Raw genomic sequence first — 19,380 nt, forward strand, 5'->3', positions numbered from 1 at the left:
TAAAGAGTTAAATTTGTTGATTAAAATTGAAATTTTTGAAAGACAGTTGAAATTATGCCAGCCAAATGTTATAAAAAAAATGTATACGTTTTATACAACTGATTGTGATTCATACTTAATATTTTATCAAGTTAAAATCACTTATGCATTTCCATGTCATGAAATTTAAAATAATTATTTAATTGTAAACTAATTAAAAGATGGCATTCAACATGGAGTATCCTCATGAAAATACTATGTATAATATTTTAAACTTGAATATTAACAAGCTATATAACTGTGAATTTTTGACATACAGATTATGAGTGTTTAAAGTGACAACGCATATGTGCTGTGATATACAGGACTATCATTGCCACATGTGCTCAGAGCTTTACTTCCAAAATAATTCTCTGCAAAACATAATCCAGACAAAGACTACACAGTGAGTTTTGGAAAACTTTCTGAGAATATCTGCTAAACATTAATTTTATAAAGGTTCTTTATATTAACACACCGTATTTATAAAGAAGGATATACATTCTGAAAAAAATTAGGCTTATCTATTTTTTAAAGTGGGTTCTCAATAGATAAAGTATGTGTTATCAATTTTAATAGAATAAAAATAATTAAATTTGCCTGAAGATAACTAGAGCAATTTCTTACATTGTCTTTTAGATCATCAACACAGTTTTTGGGGGAAAATCATAACTGACTGGTTTTAAAAGACATTAGAAATTAAATACCATATTACAAAGTGAAAAGGCCCTCATGAGATACTTCAAAATAAATTTATACGTACATGCTAAATTTAATAAATATCTCATATCAATCAAAATCATACTTCAATCTTTTACAGCTTTCTAATAAAAATTTTTAAAGATGTACATCTACTCCTTGTCGTGGTTTGTATTCTCTTCCTGCGGTGGTTTGCCATAAATTTTATGTCATTATTAGTTTGAGAGGTGCTGACATATAACAGAATTGTTTTCAATTTTTGACCTGTAATGTGTCAGAATACACTTCCAATCACACTTTCAAAACTTTCAGATATTTCAAACCCTAAAAATGTACTGGTTCATTTAAGGCTTGGTTCAATTTGGGGTTAATTTTCCTATTTATAGAACTTTTCCATTCTAGGCACGGCAAGCCTAATTTCTGTTCTTCAGACAATTTTGTAAAAACAGTTTCTATCAGTCCTATACAATAAAAATGGAAATGTGTACTACCAGGGCCATCCGGAAAGTAGTATCCGTTTGTGAAATAAAGACACAGAAGTAAATATTAACAAATATAAACATTTTTATTGAATTGAAAAGTGCATACCTTAAACTACTTCTCCACATAATCTCCAAGTAAATTTAAGCATTTGTCATAACGTGTGACGAGTTTTTGTATTCCAGCGTCATATTCCTCCGCCGCCAGCCGATTGAAATACGTAGTCACGCCTTCTTTAAGTTATTCATCGCTGTCAAATCTTTTTCCCGCCAAAAACTCTTTAAGTTTTGTAAAGAGATGAAAATCTGAAGGGGCCAAGTCCGGGCTATACGGTGGATGGTCGAAAATTTCCCAATTGAATTGCTGCAGAAGTTGTTGTGTTATCCCCGCTGCATGAGGCCTGGCATTGTCATGGAGGAGAATGACGCCATCAGACAATAGACCTCTCCGTCGATTTTGTATTGCCCGCCGTAATTTCTTTAATGTTTCACAATACGCATTAGCGTTAATAGTATCTCCACGGGCCATAAAATCAATAAGCAGTACACCACGTTGATCCCAGAAAATGGTTGCCATAAGTTTCCTGGTGGACAGAACAGTCTTGAATTTTTTTGGTTCCTTTGGTGAATGAGTATGATGCCACTCCATTGACTGTCGTTTACTCTCAGGTGAAGCATAACAAACCCACGTTTCATCATCAGTAACTATGCGATTCAAGAACGTGTCTGCTTCATCAGAATAACGTTCCAAAAATGTGAATGCAGCAGCCATACGCTTGGTTTTGTGCTCATCTGTAAGCATGCGAGGGACCCACCTTGCACAAATTTTTGAATAATGCAGATGGTCTTTGACAATTTCATGAACAATTGTTCGAGAAACATTAGGGAAATGTTCACAGATGTCATCAATTGTGACGCGCCGATCGTTCCTCACGAATTCATCTACTGACCTCAGCAGTTGATCTGTAATGACAGATGGTCTCCCTGAACGCTCATCGTCGTGTGTGTTCCCCCTCCCCAAGTTGAAATTACGACACCAGCGCCGAACAGATGACTCTTCCATCACATTGTCTCCATACACTTCCTTTAATTGGCGATGAATATCACAAGGTCGAACGTTTCTTGCGTTGAGAAATTTTATTACAGCCCTCACTTCACAACTGGCAGCGTTTTTTAAACATTATGAACTGCCACAGAAACAACACAGGCAATGCTAGCGTCACGGAACTTGTAACAGAGAAGGCAGACAAGCCACTGAAGCGATCTGACCTTGACCGGCGGCTACTCGCGTTGTCAGCGCCTCACGCGGCGGAAACGGGTACTACTTTCCGGATGGCCCTCGTACAAGGCAAATTAGAACACATATTTAAATCTAAATTTACAAGTATTTTCATTTCCTGTTAATAGTTTCTAAATTGTTCATTCCCTTTTGTGTTGACTTACTGGTAGGACAGGACTTTATAGATGGCTCTGTTATTGCAGAGACTGCTTTCTCATGTATCATCGTGAGATTTAAATCCGTAAATATGCTAACTTTAGAACCCAAAACAACTTTTAACAGACGAAAGAGTCACTCTAATGTTGGATTGATTTTGTTTTCTTTCTGGTCAATTCCAAAATTTTTTAAAATCTTCATAGGGTGACAAAATCTTGTATACAAAGGACTCAAGTTCTTCAAATTATAATCCTTGTTACTTCTAAATGATAACTTGTGGGGCACAATATATATTGAAAACAAAAATTATTCTACAACGTTATGATTAATGAACCTCTGTTAGTACAGTAAGTAGCTAGAACTGCAATCACATCCCCATTTAAATTTGAGTAATAAGCTACTTTGAAGTACATCTTCAAATGATGCAGTTGTATCTTGAAACTGGGATTCTAATGCATAACTAATCTTTTCTCTGTATGTTCAACAATACACTCCAATGTTACTTGTGCACGTGATTCTGTTATGTTTATTTTTTCACAATCTGTATCGCACTGTTCCTTGGCCTTGGTAATATTTTTGTATATAGGATAGATTTTTGTGTTGTGTGATTTTGCTTGTTGCATAAATGTATATGAATGTTTAGTAAATTTGCTATCAATGAAAAGAGCTAATCCTTCTTCAGGTGTGTTCTTTAAGGTATGAGGTTATTTTTCATATTCCGAGTGGATGTACCTTCTTCCTTTAATAATTTCATGTTTCTTATTGATCTTTCTTGCTTCTTACCGTCTAATTAGGAACTGTAACTAGCATTGATAGTAAGTTACCTCTGTAGATGAATTTTTTTAGTAAAGGCACCACTCTGTTTTTATTTGAATACAAAGATTTTTAAGGGTCGACCTACAGACAGTTCCTTAAATTCCATTGAGTCTTTTGGAAACAAAGAAAATCCTTTACTAAGCCACTCACTTTCAGATTCCAGAAATTTGTATGAGTAAACAAGACAGAACTCTTTTGTCAACTAGGTGTCTGATGTCAAAATAATTTAAAAAAAGTATATTTTGGTCATCTTTATTGCTGCACTTTTTTAAATCTCTCAGACAGACATCGAATCCAGATTCCAGGAGTCAAGTCTGGGACAATGTCAGATTTCAAACTCGTCTCTAATAAATTAGAAGGTGAAATGGAGTTAAATTCATTATTCACATTTAATCAACCTTTCCTACCAGGGTTGTGGTATGTGTAAAAATGAAAATCAGTTTTTGTATTGTTCACCACAGATTGTAAGAGAAATGAAGTGTAATTACATGCTGAGTTATCCCCGATGCTTGTTTTGTATTGTGCATCTTAAGTTCTTGAGTGTTTGGCAATACTTCTCTGAGTTGACAGTTTGGCCACATTCAAGAAACTCAATGAGAATCACTCCCGAGGGTCCCAGAACCCAGTAGGCATGATGTAAAGTGTTTACAGCCACTTCCTCGGTTTCTTGGACAAATGCATGTGTTTTCCTCACTCGCACTCTGACGTGATTTATCTATGTTTTGTCAACAGTTAGGATACAATCGATGACTTTGTTTTCCTTTTTGTTGTAGTCTTCAAAAAATGTCAGTGCTACAGCAAGTTTGTGGTCTTCTGTTACCATTTTCGAAATCCACCTGGCACAAAATTGTTTGGTAATCAAGTTTACCAACCACAACTTTATGAACTAAACTACGTGAGATTTAGAGGAAATGTTCTAAGATTTCTGTAATCAAGAAATGACAATTTCAATGGATTGTTTCATTTATTTTCACCATCAATTCATCACTCACAAGACTACGCCTACCACTGTGATGCTCATCGTGAACGCTGGTTCGTCATTTTTTTAAATCAATGCAACACGACTTTTATTCATTATTTCTTGACCGTACACATAACAAATTTGGCGATAAATTTTGATTGATTTGTGATTTTTACCAACAAAAACCTTATCACAGATCACACTTCAAAACTGGTGGAATTTTCAATTGCAGTGCTCATTTTAACACTCCACTGTATACAAAATACAATGCACAATCTACCACAGCTGGTTGCACACTGAGTGTAAGAACACTCTGACATCAAGATGGTGGCACTAGTCCCAACCATTTCTATGCCAAATCCAAACATCTGTTACTCTCTGGACAGCCCTCTTAGTTAGGTGTTGTTTTTTTTTTTTTTACAAACAGATTGTAACTGCGGTTATCTACAAAAGCGCAATAAACAACCAATTAAACATTTAATAAATTATTTTATTGTTCTTTGTATTTTAAAATTAAGCTTTTAGTAGACTGGTTTTGTTACTTTTAATTACAATCCCTAGAAAATACTACTGCTGAGCAAGTATTACACGTTTGCCTCTAATAGCTAAAAAATTTCTATAATTATCTCCTATCACAGAAAAACTGTCTTAGGGTTAAGCACTTAATAACTAAAAAATTAAAACTTAAAAAAATACACAGACACTTTGTACACACATTTTCCAAAAATAAAAATTTAACTTAAAACTAAACTTACTGCAATACTACTGTAAAGGCAACTGGATCCACATCTGTCATTTCCATGGTACTATCATCCAATAATAACTTTCGCAAAGAGTCCGAGCACTTCTCCAGAATTTCTTCTGATAGCGAAATCTTTTCCTGGAATATTTACAAATACCATTACTTAACCTAACAGTACAATAATATTTTTGCAACTTTCTCAAGCTGTGAGGAAATTTGCTTTCTAAGTAACCCAAGTTACTACAATGTTCGTTCTATTTTAGATTGTATAGGTTCCAGTCCTGTTTTTACCTGAATATTTGACATAACTAAAATGTTTTCTGTTCATTATTATACTGTATACTAAGCCTATAAATTTACTTTTATTTTACTTTTTGAATGATTTATTCAAATATTTTCCTTAAATTTGGTATACCTAAATAAAGATTTACTAAACAACAAATATAATATAAACAACCAATGTACTAAAATGTAACTACAATAAGATCTATTAAAGTAATATAGTGAAATAAAATGTTTAATTTAAGTAATTACACTTTTTATTTAGGAATTTTAGATAATTATCAAAGATTTCTGTACAGTTAGGATTTTATTTATTATTTAGTTACTGAATAGTTTTTATGGATTCCTCAAACATACTATATGATTTTTCTTTTCAAAACTAAATAATTGTTCTATTATTTTCTTTTTTATAGAATTTTCCTAAACAAATAGTACATGGCAAAAAATTAAAGTTATATATTTTTCTCTTTTTATAAATAAATTTAAACTGTTTATACAATCTGAGGTTTTCAAAAGAAACAAAATCTTAAAGGCATAGTTGGTTTATTTTTCACAGGTAAATAACTGTTTTCTCAAACAAACAAATTAATATATTGAACAAAAATGAGCTCCTTTTACTTTTTAGAATTTGCCCTATAATTCAGGCATGCAAATGCATAAGTAACAAGTAATACTTTTTATGAATTTTTGAGATAGTGCTTACAATTTACAAAACACTACTCACCAATGTACACTTGGAGTGTTAAATACAGGGTTATCATAAAAGAATTGTGCGGTTTCAGTAATTCGTGGGAATATAGTAGGGAAATTTCTAGATGTTATATTGGTATCTCTGAAAGCCTCCAAACCAGAAGTTTGTTTATAAGCTGTTCTAACCTCAAAATCAGTTCTTGTATTGTTGTTGTGGTGAGTTTAGTGAGTTATTATGTACTCTGATAAAGATAAATCAAAGTGTATTTTATTGTTGGCTGAATTAAAATCTGTAATTTTAGTTCAATGTGTGTTCCAACGTGAATTTGGAAGAGATTCACCATAGAAAAATGACAACATGTTGGTTAAACAATTCGAATAAACTGGATCAGTTAAGAAATAGAAATCAACGGCAGACTACGTTTACCAGACGGAACGGTTTATCTAATTAAACAATTGGCAAGTAGAAGTCCTGAGATGTCCAAACCTCTTCGAAGTGTTGAATTAGATATTCCAAAAACAACAGTTTAGAAAGTTTTACTTAAAAAAGTCTAATTACACGCTTATATAATCCAAATAATGCAGAGATAGAAACCCAATGATTGTGTAAACCGTTACAATTTCGGTATTGAAATTTTTGACAGAATAAGTGAAATCGAATCCTTTTTTATATGATATAATTTTTATAGACGAAGCTACTTTCCATGTGAATGGATGTGTTAAAAAACACAAAATAAACAATAGGGGGCTCTGAAAAACCATACGTAATTGTTAAGAAACAGCGTCATTTCCCTAAAGTTAATGTTTGGTGTGGTATGATGAAAAATCACGTAATAGGGCTTTTCTTCTTAGCTGAAAAAAAATTAATTAAGTTTTGTATCTTGACATGTTAACCAATTATTGCTTTTCTCAACTAGATGAACACGAAAACATTCAACTTCATTTCCAACAAGATGGTGCTCCCCCACAATTCAGTGCATTGGTCATGGTTGCTTGAATTTTTGAGAAACGAAAAATGTTGAGATCAATGGATATGCCGGCAAAGACCTATGCTGTGACCTCCAAAGAGTCCACACCTGTCACCTTCTGATTTTTCTGGTGGAAGTACATCAAAGACGTTTATTCACAAAAAACTCGTGACCTGAACCACTTAAAACACAGGATTAATGAAACAATGACAACCATAACCGAAGAAATGTTATCGAATGTCTGGAGAGAGGTTGAGTATCGTTTTGAAATTTGTCGAATGACTAAGAACGCACATACTGAAATTTATTAATTATGTAAAAAGAACTGTTCGAGACAACAAATTAGATGAATAAAGAATATTAACTATAAGTAATTCGAATTTTCTATAAACCATGTTCGAAACCGCACGTTCTTTTATGATAATTGTATAATGATGATAGCTGAGGCCTAAACCCTTTTGGCTTAGTTGGATTGGCTAGAGGCAATTCTTACCTACCTTTTTTTGCTCCTAAGTATATAATTAATTATTTAATTTTATTTTAGATGTTTGGGAACATTCAAATCAAAATCATATAAACATTTTTATTGTTCAGTACATGTATATAATAATAACAATAATAAATTTGTTTATTTGTCATAAAACATGTATATAATATAGTCATTAAATAATTATTATATAATATTGAACCTATGAGTATATTATATTGTGTATGTTGAAATAGGTACCATTACTTAATGAACCTGACTTAGGAGTTTTGTTCAACAGTTTGTCCACAGAATAAAATGCATGTTTTATCAATTATTGTTACAAGGGTCTTCAAACTAAGCAGCAGAACATTGAATATTTTGGACTAACGTATGCTATTGACTTTATGTAGGTGTTCCTGTGGAATGATGAATCCCTTGTTTCTGGTTGAATATATATGTGATTATATATAGTAAAAGAATGGTGTTTGAACTTTGATATTTTAATAAATAAGAAAACTGTGTTATAGTATGAGGGTCACTCTGAAGGTGTTGAGATATTGACAGGCAGTGTGTACTGCGATAATCTTATCATTCTTATCTGTCTGTACAAGCGCCTGCCATCAGTGTACTTGTGTTGTCTGTTCGGAAACATCAACTTCATGGAGTTATCAAAAGAACATTTTCAGGCTATGAATTTCTGATATTAAGGTTGGTTTGTATTATGGTGTCAAACGTCTAAAAATTGCCTTTGGTTTTGAATGTTCTGAATTTTTAAGTGGCCTTAATTCGCTTCAAGACGTCAAACATTCAGGAAGGCTGCATTTTGCTGTCACTCACGGAAACATTGATAAGATGTGAGCTATGATCTAAGAGGACAGACACTGCACTTATTTAATGACGAAAGCTTCCCTATGGATTAGATCCACATCAGTGTGAATAATATTACATGACTTTAAAAGTTAGAAAAAGTTTTTCTCAATGGGTACCTCACGATTTTGCAGATGAGCAACAAGCTAAGCATGTGAATACAGCCAGCAGACCTTTCAACTGCTTAGTATTAGTGGTCATCAGACTATTTTCAAAATTGACACTGGTGATGAGACCCACATACATGCATGTTATGACATTCCAACTTGAGGAGAGAGTTATACGTATAGGTGTCTGAAGATCAGCCTTTCTCAATTGTCAAAAACCATCGATCGGTGAAGAAAGTATTTATGCTATTTCAGGAGTACAGAACTGGTGAAGGCTATCAAGCTGGAGGAATAGAGTTTGTCATAGCAATAAACAATGAACAATGCTTGCCAGAAGTTGTTCAGGCCTTGAACATTAAGAGCCTGATTTGGCACCACCATGACAATGCCTCACACAACTGCAAAAAATCTGTTAGTTTTTGGCTGAAAAAGTATCAAAAAGAAGGAGCAACCCCCTTATTCACCTCATCATCTCATCACTTGACGAGACTCGTAAATATTTTAACTACATTCCAAAGATTGAGTGGCTGAGTACATTACACAAGTGGAAAATCCGAATTCCAATGCATATTCACAATGGAGGGGATTACTTTGATTACTCTTAACGTTTGATAAGTGTAACAGAAAAACTCTTCATACGACTCACAAAACTTTCAAAGTGACCCTTATAGTAAATTATTTGTAGAATAATTGATCTGTAAAATTGGGCAATGATATGTCTTACCAACTTTGCAACTTGTAACCAAGTGAGAAGTTTCCAATTTTATCTTCTCCTCAAATCATAACTTTAAAAAGAAACAATTTTTTATAGTGTAAAGTTTACACTATTTTATTTGGAATGGTAGTTTGAATATTTTTCAGCTTATATCCCTTCTAGCTGAAAATCACATATGTGTAAAATAATTTCTTGTTAGATGCCAAAGTAGTAGTAAATGTAAGAAGAAATACAACAGTTTTAAAAGGTAACAAAACAATAAAATTATGAAACTAAGTTATAATTAAATGCTTACCTAAATATAATTGTCTGGTAAAAACTATACCAATAATGTCTGACCCAACTCAAAGTTTTGAAATATAGTTTTAACAATAACTGACTTTTATTTTATTTTTAGTTCACAAACACTAAAATTGAATTAAATTAGCCACTTCATATTTTAGTTTTGTCTCACATACCTGATTTTCACCAACAATAAAACAATGACTTTCTTTTTCAACCATTTTTTATACTTAAGCTCTCGCAGTTCAAAATCCTGTAATACAAAAAGTAGAGCATTACTGTTGTGAACAATTAAATCATACATTTAATAATTTTAATTTATATCATTTATAAGTGCATAGTCGATAAATCAGTACATTATGCCATATTTTGTTTATTCAATGTATAGTCCATGGTGGAAAGAGAATTATGTGTTCCAGGACAGCAGTCCAGTTTTATCCACCACCTACATAAGTATATGCTTCATAAAGTATTGTTGACACACAAAAACATAAAACTATAACCTCAAATTACACACAAATATCAATAAACATAAATATCAGCCATGGCAATCGAGTGACAGTTCAGGATATCAACTGCTTCATGAATGACATCAGTAAATGCCCAGAGAAGCATAAGCACATGAAACAAAATGGCACAGATTTTTCTAAAACTCATATATCCACCACAGCAGCCAGGATGAGAATGACAAGAAGTCCCAATTCTACGTGTAGTCCAGCCCTGTATTCTGTGAGTACCTATTACAAAGGGAAGAATGAGGATTGAAACGTGATTCCATATTTTTAACGCTCTATTAAGTGGAATAGAAAGCAATACAGTAAAATATAAATAAAATAAATAAGAATATAAGGCACTCTTCTCTAGGCTTCCTCAAGACTCATAATTGAGCCAAATTATATTTTCGCTTATTATTAACAATCAATCCTGAACTTTACATTATGGGCTCAAAAATGCTTCTTTTAACTCACAATGTCAAAAATTATAGAAATGTAAACAATAAAGACTAAAGAGCACCCAAAAGCAACATAAATTTTATACAAAGGTTATCCAGAAAGTAAGTATCCATTTTGAAATAAACAGTAAACTGGTGAAGATATAAAACCTTTATCACATATATCTGAAAACTATGAATTTTCTATATTTTTTAATCTTTTCACCAAACAGAGTCGAGCACTTGTTGTATGAAGGAAACAGGATTTTTCTAGACATTTGTCATCAATCAGTGATTAAAAAAATCTGTAACACTGTTTTAAGATCTGCAATCTTATCTCTTCCTCGCATGGTCAACTAACCTAACACATAATTAAAATCTAAATTAAAATAAACAAATCATACCATAGCGTAGTGAAATGAATAAATCAGGACACACAACATGGTTGTTGTGTGTTAACTCCATGCACACTATCTCTTAACACATGAACTTAATAAAAACAAAATCTTAATTATTACAATTGAACTGAGGTAAAAAAATTGGTCTGATCTAACTGACCAACCACCCACAGAGAACTGACTAGACGCCAATAGTAAATGGTGAGCTTCATGAAATGAAAAATAATAGCGGCAAAAAAGAAAGTGAGTGTTTTTTTAAAATTATTATTGGTTCATCTATATATATATATATATATATATATATATATATATATATATATATATATATATGAATGAATGTTTGTGTGTTTGTCCTTTATGGAATCGCAAAATATCAGACAGACCATTATGAAACTTTGTATGTATACGTATTTTTCCACGGATAAGGTTTATAAGCTATGCCCATTGATGTAACACACCACCAAACGGCGCTGCAAAAGATAAAAGGTTTCAAAGTGCCTGCACACTATAAATTACAATTACGAGACAGTTACGTATATTACATAGCCAAACACTATTTGAAGGCACTAAGTTATTATGTATATTTGTCTTTAAGATACATTTCTGATTGAACTTAAAGTTTGAGTGTTAGACCACTTTATAATAAAGTACATGTACGTGAACAATGGCTATAAACATAAACATATTTTCTTGATCGTGGCAACAAGGCAAACTCTACATCGGCGTTGTAAATATAATTCAATTAAACCAGAAGTTCACATACACGGGCAAAGCTTACGAAAACCGTGCAAAGCCCCGGGAAACAGCTAGTTCTAAATAAACTTCATAAAACCATATTGTTACTTTACGTTGGTTTACCACAAATCTCTAATCTGTCTGATACTTAGCTTGCCTTACTAGTTAATTGTTCAGAATTCACAACAAAAGTGGCTTGTTTCAACTGATAGTTGGTCTGTTGGTAAGTTGGTCTGGTAAATAATATATGAAGCCTCGATTAATTTCCTTTAAAAAAAATGTGGTTTCCCATGTATTGGGTTGGATTTATTCTATTTCATGCAAAGGTTTTTGGACCAACAATGATCTGAAAATGTTTACTTTTCTCCCCTTTCTTGTGTTTGTGTTCTTTTATCTCTGTGGTTGAATGGTCTTTTTGTCTCCCCTATGTATTCTCTACTGCAACTAAATTTTATACTGTTTTTTTTTTTTAAGTTTTGTGTGCCATTTATTTTGTTTTTTGTTTTTTCAACACTTTGTCAAAGAGTATTATATGTTTTAAACACAGTTCTAATGTTGTATTTTCTAACAGTTCCATAAGTAATAGTATGAGAAGTTTAGATCTAATGTTTGGTCTTCTTTGAGACATGATTCAATCATTCTGAGAGTTTCTGGAACTGGTTCACTTCTGAACAGACTTTCAACATCAAAACTTAGTAGGTTGTCACTTTCAGTCAACTTAAGGGATTCTCTACTAAATCACTAAATTTTTTGATAAAAGAGTAAGTGATTACTACCATCGGTATTAAAATGTCTAAAGGACCTTCCCTGTAAGGTGAATCACAAGAACTAATTATAGGACAGAGAGGGTTGCTAGATAGTGGATTTTGGGAAGAGATGACATATTGGGGATTTTAGAATGATGTGGAGTTACTTTATATATTAATTTATCTGAGAAATGTATTTTCTTAAGGTGTTCACTACTTTACGTTCACAGGAATCAGTTGTGTCTTTATTTAAAACTGTATATTTGCCAGTATTCAAAGTATTAATAATCTTTTCTTTATATGCTACTTTTTTACAATTAGACACCAATTTCTGTCAATGGGAAGAGCCTCATCTCATGCTCACCACCTTGCTCATGGTGTTCCCCAGGAATCCGTATTGGACCCTATTCTTGGTCCTTGTTAACGATCTCCGCCTGGGTGGCTAGTGCATGTTATTCACAGATGATACCACTTTGATAGCAAGAGGGAGAATCCCGGAGGCTGCACTTCAATAAGCTGGCTCTGTCTTATGAAGAGGCTGGGAAAGGCTGGGTGCGAGGGAACCCATCTTATGTTGAATGAGGACAAGACAAACATCTGTTTTGTTCACTGAATACGCTGGCTGACACCATAGAGGGTCGGAATTTGTAACTCTTGGGATTTTGGCTCGACATGAGGATGACCTGGAATTGCCATATAGAAAACACATGTGGGAGGCTGGCAACAGAACTGTACCTACTTAGAAGGTTGAAGAACATGGTGGACAATAGTTACATTGGTGACACATGGTGACTGTGTATTATGCTCTCTTTCACAGTCTCCTCACATATGGCCTAATACTGTGGGGACATTCTACTAGGGCTGACAGGGTTCTCAGGTTTTAATAAAAAGGTAGTTACGATAACACATCAGCTGGTCATTTCGATCACAGCAGACCAATTATTGTTAGACTGGGAGTATTTTGCTTGACTGTCTTTCCAGTATGTTTTTAGTTCTTTGATTTTCATCAGGGATGACCATGTAAACCTTCATAGGAGGGGTGAAGTCCACAATCTGATTACTTGCTATGCGGATGATTTTAATATTCCAAGGTGTCGAATTTCTTCTAAAATAAGAAATTTCCGGTTGCAGCCATTCAATTGTTTAATAATTTGCCACTATCACCATAAATTTTGTAATTAGTGCTTTTATCCATGTAGTGTTATTTTTAGAATATTTTTATATTACCTGATTTTATTGTTTTAAATCAGTTGATGCAGTATATCCATCAAATAGCTGGTTTAATATGACACAATATACATAACGAGTTTTTACTCTAAATTGGTTGTGGATGCCTTCCTCCTCCTTCCTTACCTAGTGGGTCTATAAAACTAATCTAACTTATGGAAGTGTACCTAACTGTAACTACAAGCATACTAGGGGATTTTAGCATTTTAGAGGTAAATATAATAAAACAAGACACTAAAATAATATTTTTCCCCAATCCTTAGATACAGTAGCAAGCAAACTGACAGAACAAGAGACTGCAGACAGCTGACGGCACCAAAGCTGCTTAAGAAAGGTACAAGCAGCCAAGAGGTTATACAATAAAAGTTATGGTATCAATGAAGTTAACAGCCAGAGTAGCCAATACAAATTTCATCATTATTAATGTATTCTGCTTGCCCTAAACAAAAATATATGGTTTTGGAGGTTCAAATAAAAAATAACTATGATTTTTATTAACTGAAATGTAAATGTCAATATGTGTTTATATTTATGTACTGTGTTACTTTTTACTTATTATTTTCACTGGTGTGAAACTGCCAATGGATTCCACCCAGGACAGTTTCCCCTAACTACCTCCACCACCGTACTTCATAGTCAGTTCCCACCACGTACAAAGCAAGAGAAAAATTGGGGGATGACAGTCATTGAAAACTAACCATTAAACTTACAAATCTGTTCCCTAAATAAAAACAATCTTAAGGATGAAAAATTACATAACTAAATAAAAATGTATCTATAATTACACTGTCAGCAGCTGGAACAAAACTAAACAATAAAAGTCACAACATTATAGCTAGCTATTTTCAGCGGCAGATTAGAAAATCATAACAGATTCACAGATTTGCATGTAGATGGTCCAAATTTTACTTTTTCCTCAAAAATACAAAACTGCTCCAACAAGATACATAATATATCAAGTAAAAGTACGTAATATACACTACAAAATTACCGTACATAAAATTCATCTGGTTTTACGCACTGAGAACCAATGAGTGTTATGTTATTGAGTAACATATTGAGTATTGTGTTATTGAGCTACCAATGAGTGTGTATTCTTAGATATACATGGAGACGGTCCGAACTTTTAAGATTTCCACAAATATACAAAATAGCTTTAGGATGACACACCATTTGCATGTACCGAGTGAAAGTACACAATATACACTACATTATGATATTTAATACATCTGGTTTTAAGTGGTGAGATTTTTTTTATTAGGCTACCAAGGAGCTTGAAATCTTAGATTTGCACGTAGCCGGTTATTTCTCATTTCTACCCCGTGAAGCCTTATATTAATAATGCAAAACTCATATTTTGTCGCTCCAGCCATTACTTTCACAATTACCTTCCATGTATGTTCATTCAAATGTTCTCCTTCTACAATAGAAGGTTATATGATTTCTGAACAAATTTTAATGTGACAAAATGGATATTACTAACCTTGGTTAGGGTACGATAAGCGGACCCGGTTTTTTTATATCGAAGAATATAATCATCGATACCTAATCTTCGCATTTTGAATCATAGACTATCAATTTATAAAACTCATAAATAAATAAGAAATTACATAAATAATTAACGAACCAGAACAAAATCGATCAAACAGGAAAACTCATAAATAATTATGAGCCACAATTCATATGGTTTGTCATAATTATTGAATTGTTTATAATTATACCCACGTAATTATATATTATTACGTGTGTGTATAATAATAATTATTGTTATATATACACGTAATCGTATATATAATAATAATAATACGATTATGTGTATTACTTGAAAGTGTTTACAGCTGTTGATATAGATTAAGTTAATTGTTCAAAATAATTAACCAGTATCGATTGGTTATATCATAATTATAATTAAGTAATATCGTTTGCCAATTTCGATATAAAAATCCGGGTCCGCTTATCATACCCTACCCCTAAACTTAATAAATACCAAATATGTATTAAATCGTTGTCAATGCCCATAAATGTATTAGCTGTTTGTACCGGTAATAAATAATTATTAAGAACTGATTCTTAACTAGAGGAACGATACCAGTTATTTTATAAATAAGTGTTGTTCATCTAACCTCTTGACGTTAAAGTTGGTTTTACAAATTATGTTCGTCAAAGATGAAATCGCATAAACACCATTAAGATGATAATATAACTGTTGACAATTAGTCATCGAAGAACTGTTTCAAATGACTATAACTTTGTTAATTCTAACTAGGCTTGTCTTATCCGACTTGGTTATCTTATCTTATCCGGAGTGGCTATATGCCCGGTCACCGGTCTTGGTTTCAAAGAACGGGACCGACTATGACGTCACAGACTGTGACGTCAAAGGTTTTGAAGTAGCTCTAGTACTTTTTTTTAATCTCTTTTAAGCCTCAGCTTCTGCTATGTAGGCTGCGATGTTCACTGGTTTATTATTTTTCAAAGTACACTGTTTCGTGTCTATACATGATTGGCCCTCCCCGGGATTTGAACCCGTGATCTCTCAGTTAGAGAGCCGAGACTATAACCATTAGTTTACGGAGGAGGACAGCTCTAGTACTTGTGGTGTATAATAAATATCATTCATTTGGTAATTAATGATGAGATTTGACATTGTAAATTATTCATTACATTAAACATAAAGATGAGGTTCCACGTCGACACAAACTTGTTGAACATTCCATTGAGTTGAGAAAGAACAGAAAAGTAAAATTAAGTTACTAGTTGGTTGTTAGAACTATTAATTTTATTTTTGCCTAGAACCCATAATACTCTAGGTTAGACACTTGCTGAATATAAAAGTAAACCATAATTACTTAGAGAGTTATTGAAAGGTAATGAATGTCAAAGTTGTGAATTGATGCTAAATGTATTAATGTTACGTTAAAATTCTTATACAGATACATTTAAAACATGAATTTGTTTTTAAAGTTTTCTTTTCACTCCCTCTTCTGAACCAACACTGGTTTAGTTTTTTTCTAATACAATTAATTACAGTACGTACACATGTTATCTGTTATTAAAAGAGATAACTACAAACAGTTAGGGTATATATAAAATTTGGCAGCCAACAACTTATATGTAAACGTTACTGTCTACGTACTTTTCATTTAATTTTGTGTACAATACAGCATAAAAGTATATATAGTCAAACAAGCAAGTTACCGCCTTTGTCTCTGTGCAAATTCATTATGACCTTTCAAATGTTCTTTTATCTGTAGATCATAATTAAAACCAGTATATACATAAACATGGTTATTACTTTGAGAGTTTTGGGATCAATATAAGCGGTATACAGTAGATTACACACCAAACATCATTTATACAAGATCTTGAATTCGATTCAATTACATAATTTTATAAGGCTTCAAACAGAAATTTAAAAGTGAAGAACTATATATTTGATGAAATAGGTCTATACCCTAAATATACTCAATATTGTGCACCAAACTTCGCAGTTGTGATTAAACTCCATAAGTGTGAATACAAACAAAAATTAAACTACAAGTACGTATAAAATTTTAAATCTTTAGAAATATACAGTGATCTTATCTTTTGATCATAAAGTGCACAGTATTGATCCTTGTAAACATTATCATGCAAACTTTATAACTAACTATTTAATTTTGGTGCTTACAAAGAGCTATTTGTCACATTTTAGTAACAGCATTATACCGCATTGGTAACTTACGTCCAATCCCTCTTACAACTCTATGTGAATTACTTATTTTTACTCATTTTTTTAAGTTAATAAATATTGTAAGTTCTTAGTTAATTCCATTGTAATAATTGTTTTATAATGCATTCTACGGCTTTATTTTAGTTTGCCTCTCCTAATTATAATTAATAATTCAAGTTTCATATTTAGAGTCAATTTTAGGAATTTTCATGATCGATTTTTGTTAAATAAGAATTTTGAGCTTGAGGAAACATCAGTCCCCGAGATTTATTGTACGGTAATGGGAAAGCGGAAGGGATTGTGGTAATGAAAAGAACTGTCTGTATCATCCACGTTAAATGCATTAGACCTACGACAGTTATGCTGGGTGTGAGATGCCATCAGTTGTTTCGTTGAGATGTCGTATACAACTTATAACTTTCTCTAGACTGTTATTGCTTTATCGCAATTTTCCGTTTTTGGCCAGTCACATCTTAATGAACATATTCAGGCTTCTTTTTATGGTAAGTTAACAGCTCAAAATTCTTTCGTGTAAGAAGCCAACATTTCTAGATAATCCTATCTATTATCGTAATGACACATCCCTGTGTTTTATAACAATGAATGAGAATTATACATTGATGTATAACATTTCAAGTTCCAGTTTAAGTGTTACTTTACATCTGTCTGACTCACCCAGACGTTTGTATAACTGACAGTATTTTGGCGAAAACAATAGAAAAGTTAGGTAGTGATGTAGGCTGTATGCTATATACTTTAAACTGTACCAAGATCCCTTCTATAAGAACTTAGTCCGATAATGCATAAGTGATTAATAATAAAACTATTTTTAATCGGTAAATGGAAGAATTAATTTTCAAATATCCCAAGACGAGAGACTAATTTCCCTCTTACCACTTACATACAATATACAATGAAATCATAACCATTTGAGTGTTATTAGTAAATAAAACAAATGTTCCAGTTATTTTATGCTATTAAATGACATACATATTTAATATGACATAAATTATTTATAATTAATTATGATTTCTCTTAATGACTATTAATTGAAACATTCCAGAAAAATTGTGAAAAACAAAACTATTATCTTAATAAACTACGAAGTGTAGATTCTGGTACATGGTTAAATTTTAGTTGTATATTTCTTCTTTTTAATTTATTTAAGCGTACACTTTTATTACATTACCAATGCATAATATGCAATTAATAAAATAGTCTACAAATTGTGTTTTTTATATTTCTAAGGCAGTGGTGTAAAGGTGACAGTTATGGCTGCCCTTTCGTTACGTCACGGTTGACGTCACCACTCATCGCCCGTCTGTCTAATCTACAGACGGTAGCCGGCCATATAGCCACAGCGTATCTTATCTTATCTTATGGTATTTGGAGTGACTACGTGAACGATCACCAATCGCTGTTTCGGGAAACGGCAACAACTATGACGTCACAGACTGTGACGTATTGTTAAGGTGACTCTATAGTAAGCATGTGATATGTCTGTTGGTATACAAAAATGGCGGGTTGTAGAGAGGTTAATTCTTTTGATGAAAAAACCTTTATCAATAATGAAGAAAATACATACAATATTCAGTTAAGAATAAGTGATTCTAGAACATTTGCATGTGCTCGTTAACGTGAGATCGTAAGATTTATTAACGAACATTTAGGTAATGATGTAGATTGTAGCCTACAAGCCTACATACTATAAACTGTACCATGTTCCTTCTATAAGAATGTACAACCCTACTAAAGTCCAATAGTACGTGATTAATAATAGACCTATGTTTAATCACTAAATACAAGACTTAATTTTAAAATATTTCAAAACGTGCCGAGGGTGGGATATTTGTGCAGACGAACAATTTCCCCCTTATCACTTACAATAGGTACAGGTACAATGAAATTATAGTTATTTGGGAGTTAGCTGGAAACAAAACAATGTTCCAGTTATTTCAAGCTATTGAGGGACATACATTTTATAAAACACAACATTATTTATAATTAATTATGATTTCTCTCAATTATTGTTAATTTATACGTTCCAGTTATATTGAAAGACACAAAACTATATCTTAATGAACTACGGAGTATAGATTCT

The 19,380-nt window shown here is 32.5% G+C and overlaps 1 protein-coding gene across 2 annotated transcripts in view; it reads right to left on the minus strand.

Annotated features, from left to right (window-relative positions):
* Positions 1–15,907, minus strand: part of LOC124354068 — a 32,104-nt gene extending 16,197 nt beyond the window's left edge. For both annotated transcript variants that reach the window (XM_046804247.1, XM_046804249.1), the window contains exons 1-3: positions 15,691–15,907; positions 9,707–9,783; positions 5,164–5,288 (exon numbers count right to left, since the gene is read on the minus strand). The gene's annotated coding sequence lies outside the window, so the exon portion shown is untranslated. The remainder of the gene's footprint in view (positions 1–5,163; positions 5,289–9,706; positions 9,784–15,690) is intronic.
* Positions 15,908–19,380: the final 3,473 nt, after the last annotated feature.

The sequence above is a fragment of the Homalodisca vitripennis genome, chromosome 2 (genome assembly GCF_021130785.1).
Source record: "Homalodisca vitripennis isolate AUS2020 chromosome 2, UT_GWSS_2.1, whole genome shotgun sequence".
NCBI classification, from domain to species: domain Eukaryota; kingdom Metazoa; phylum Arthropoda; class Insecta; order Hemiptera; family Cicadellidae; genus Homalodisca; species Homalodisca vitripennis.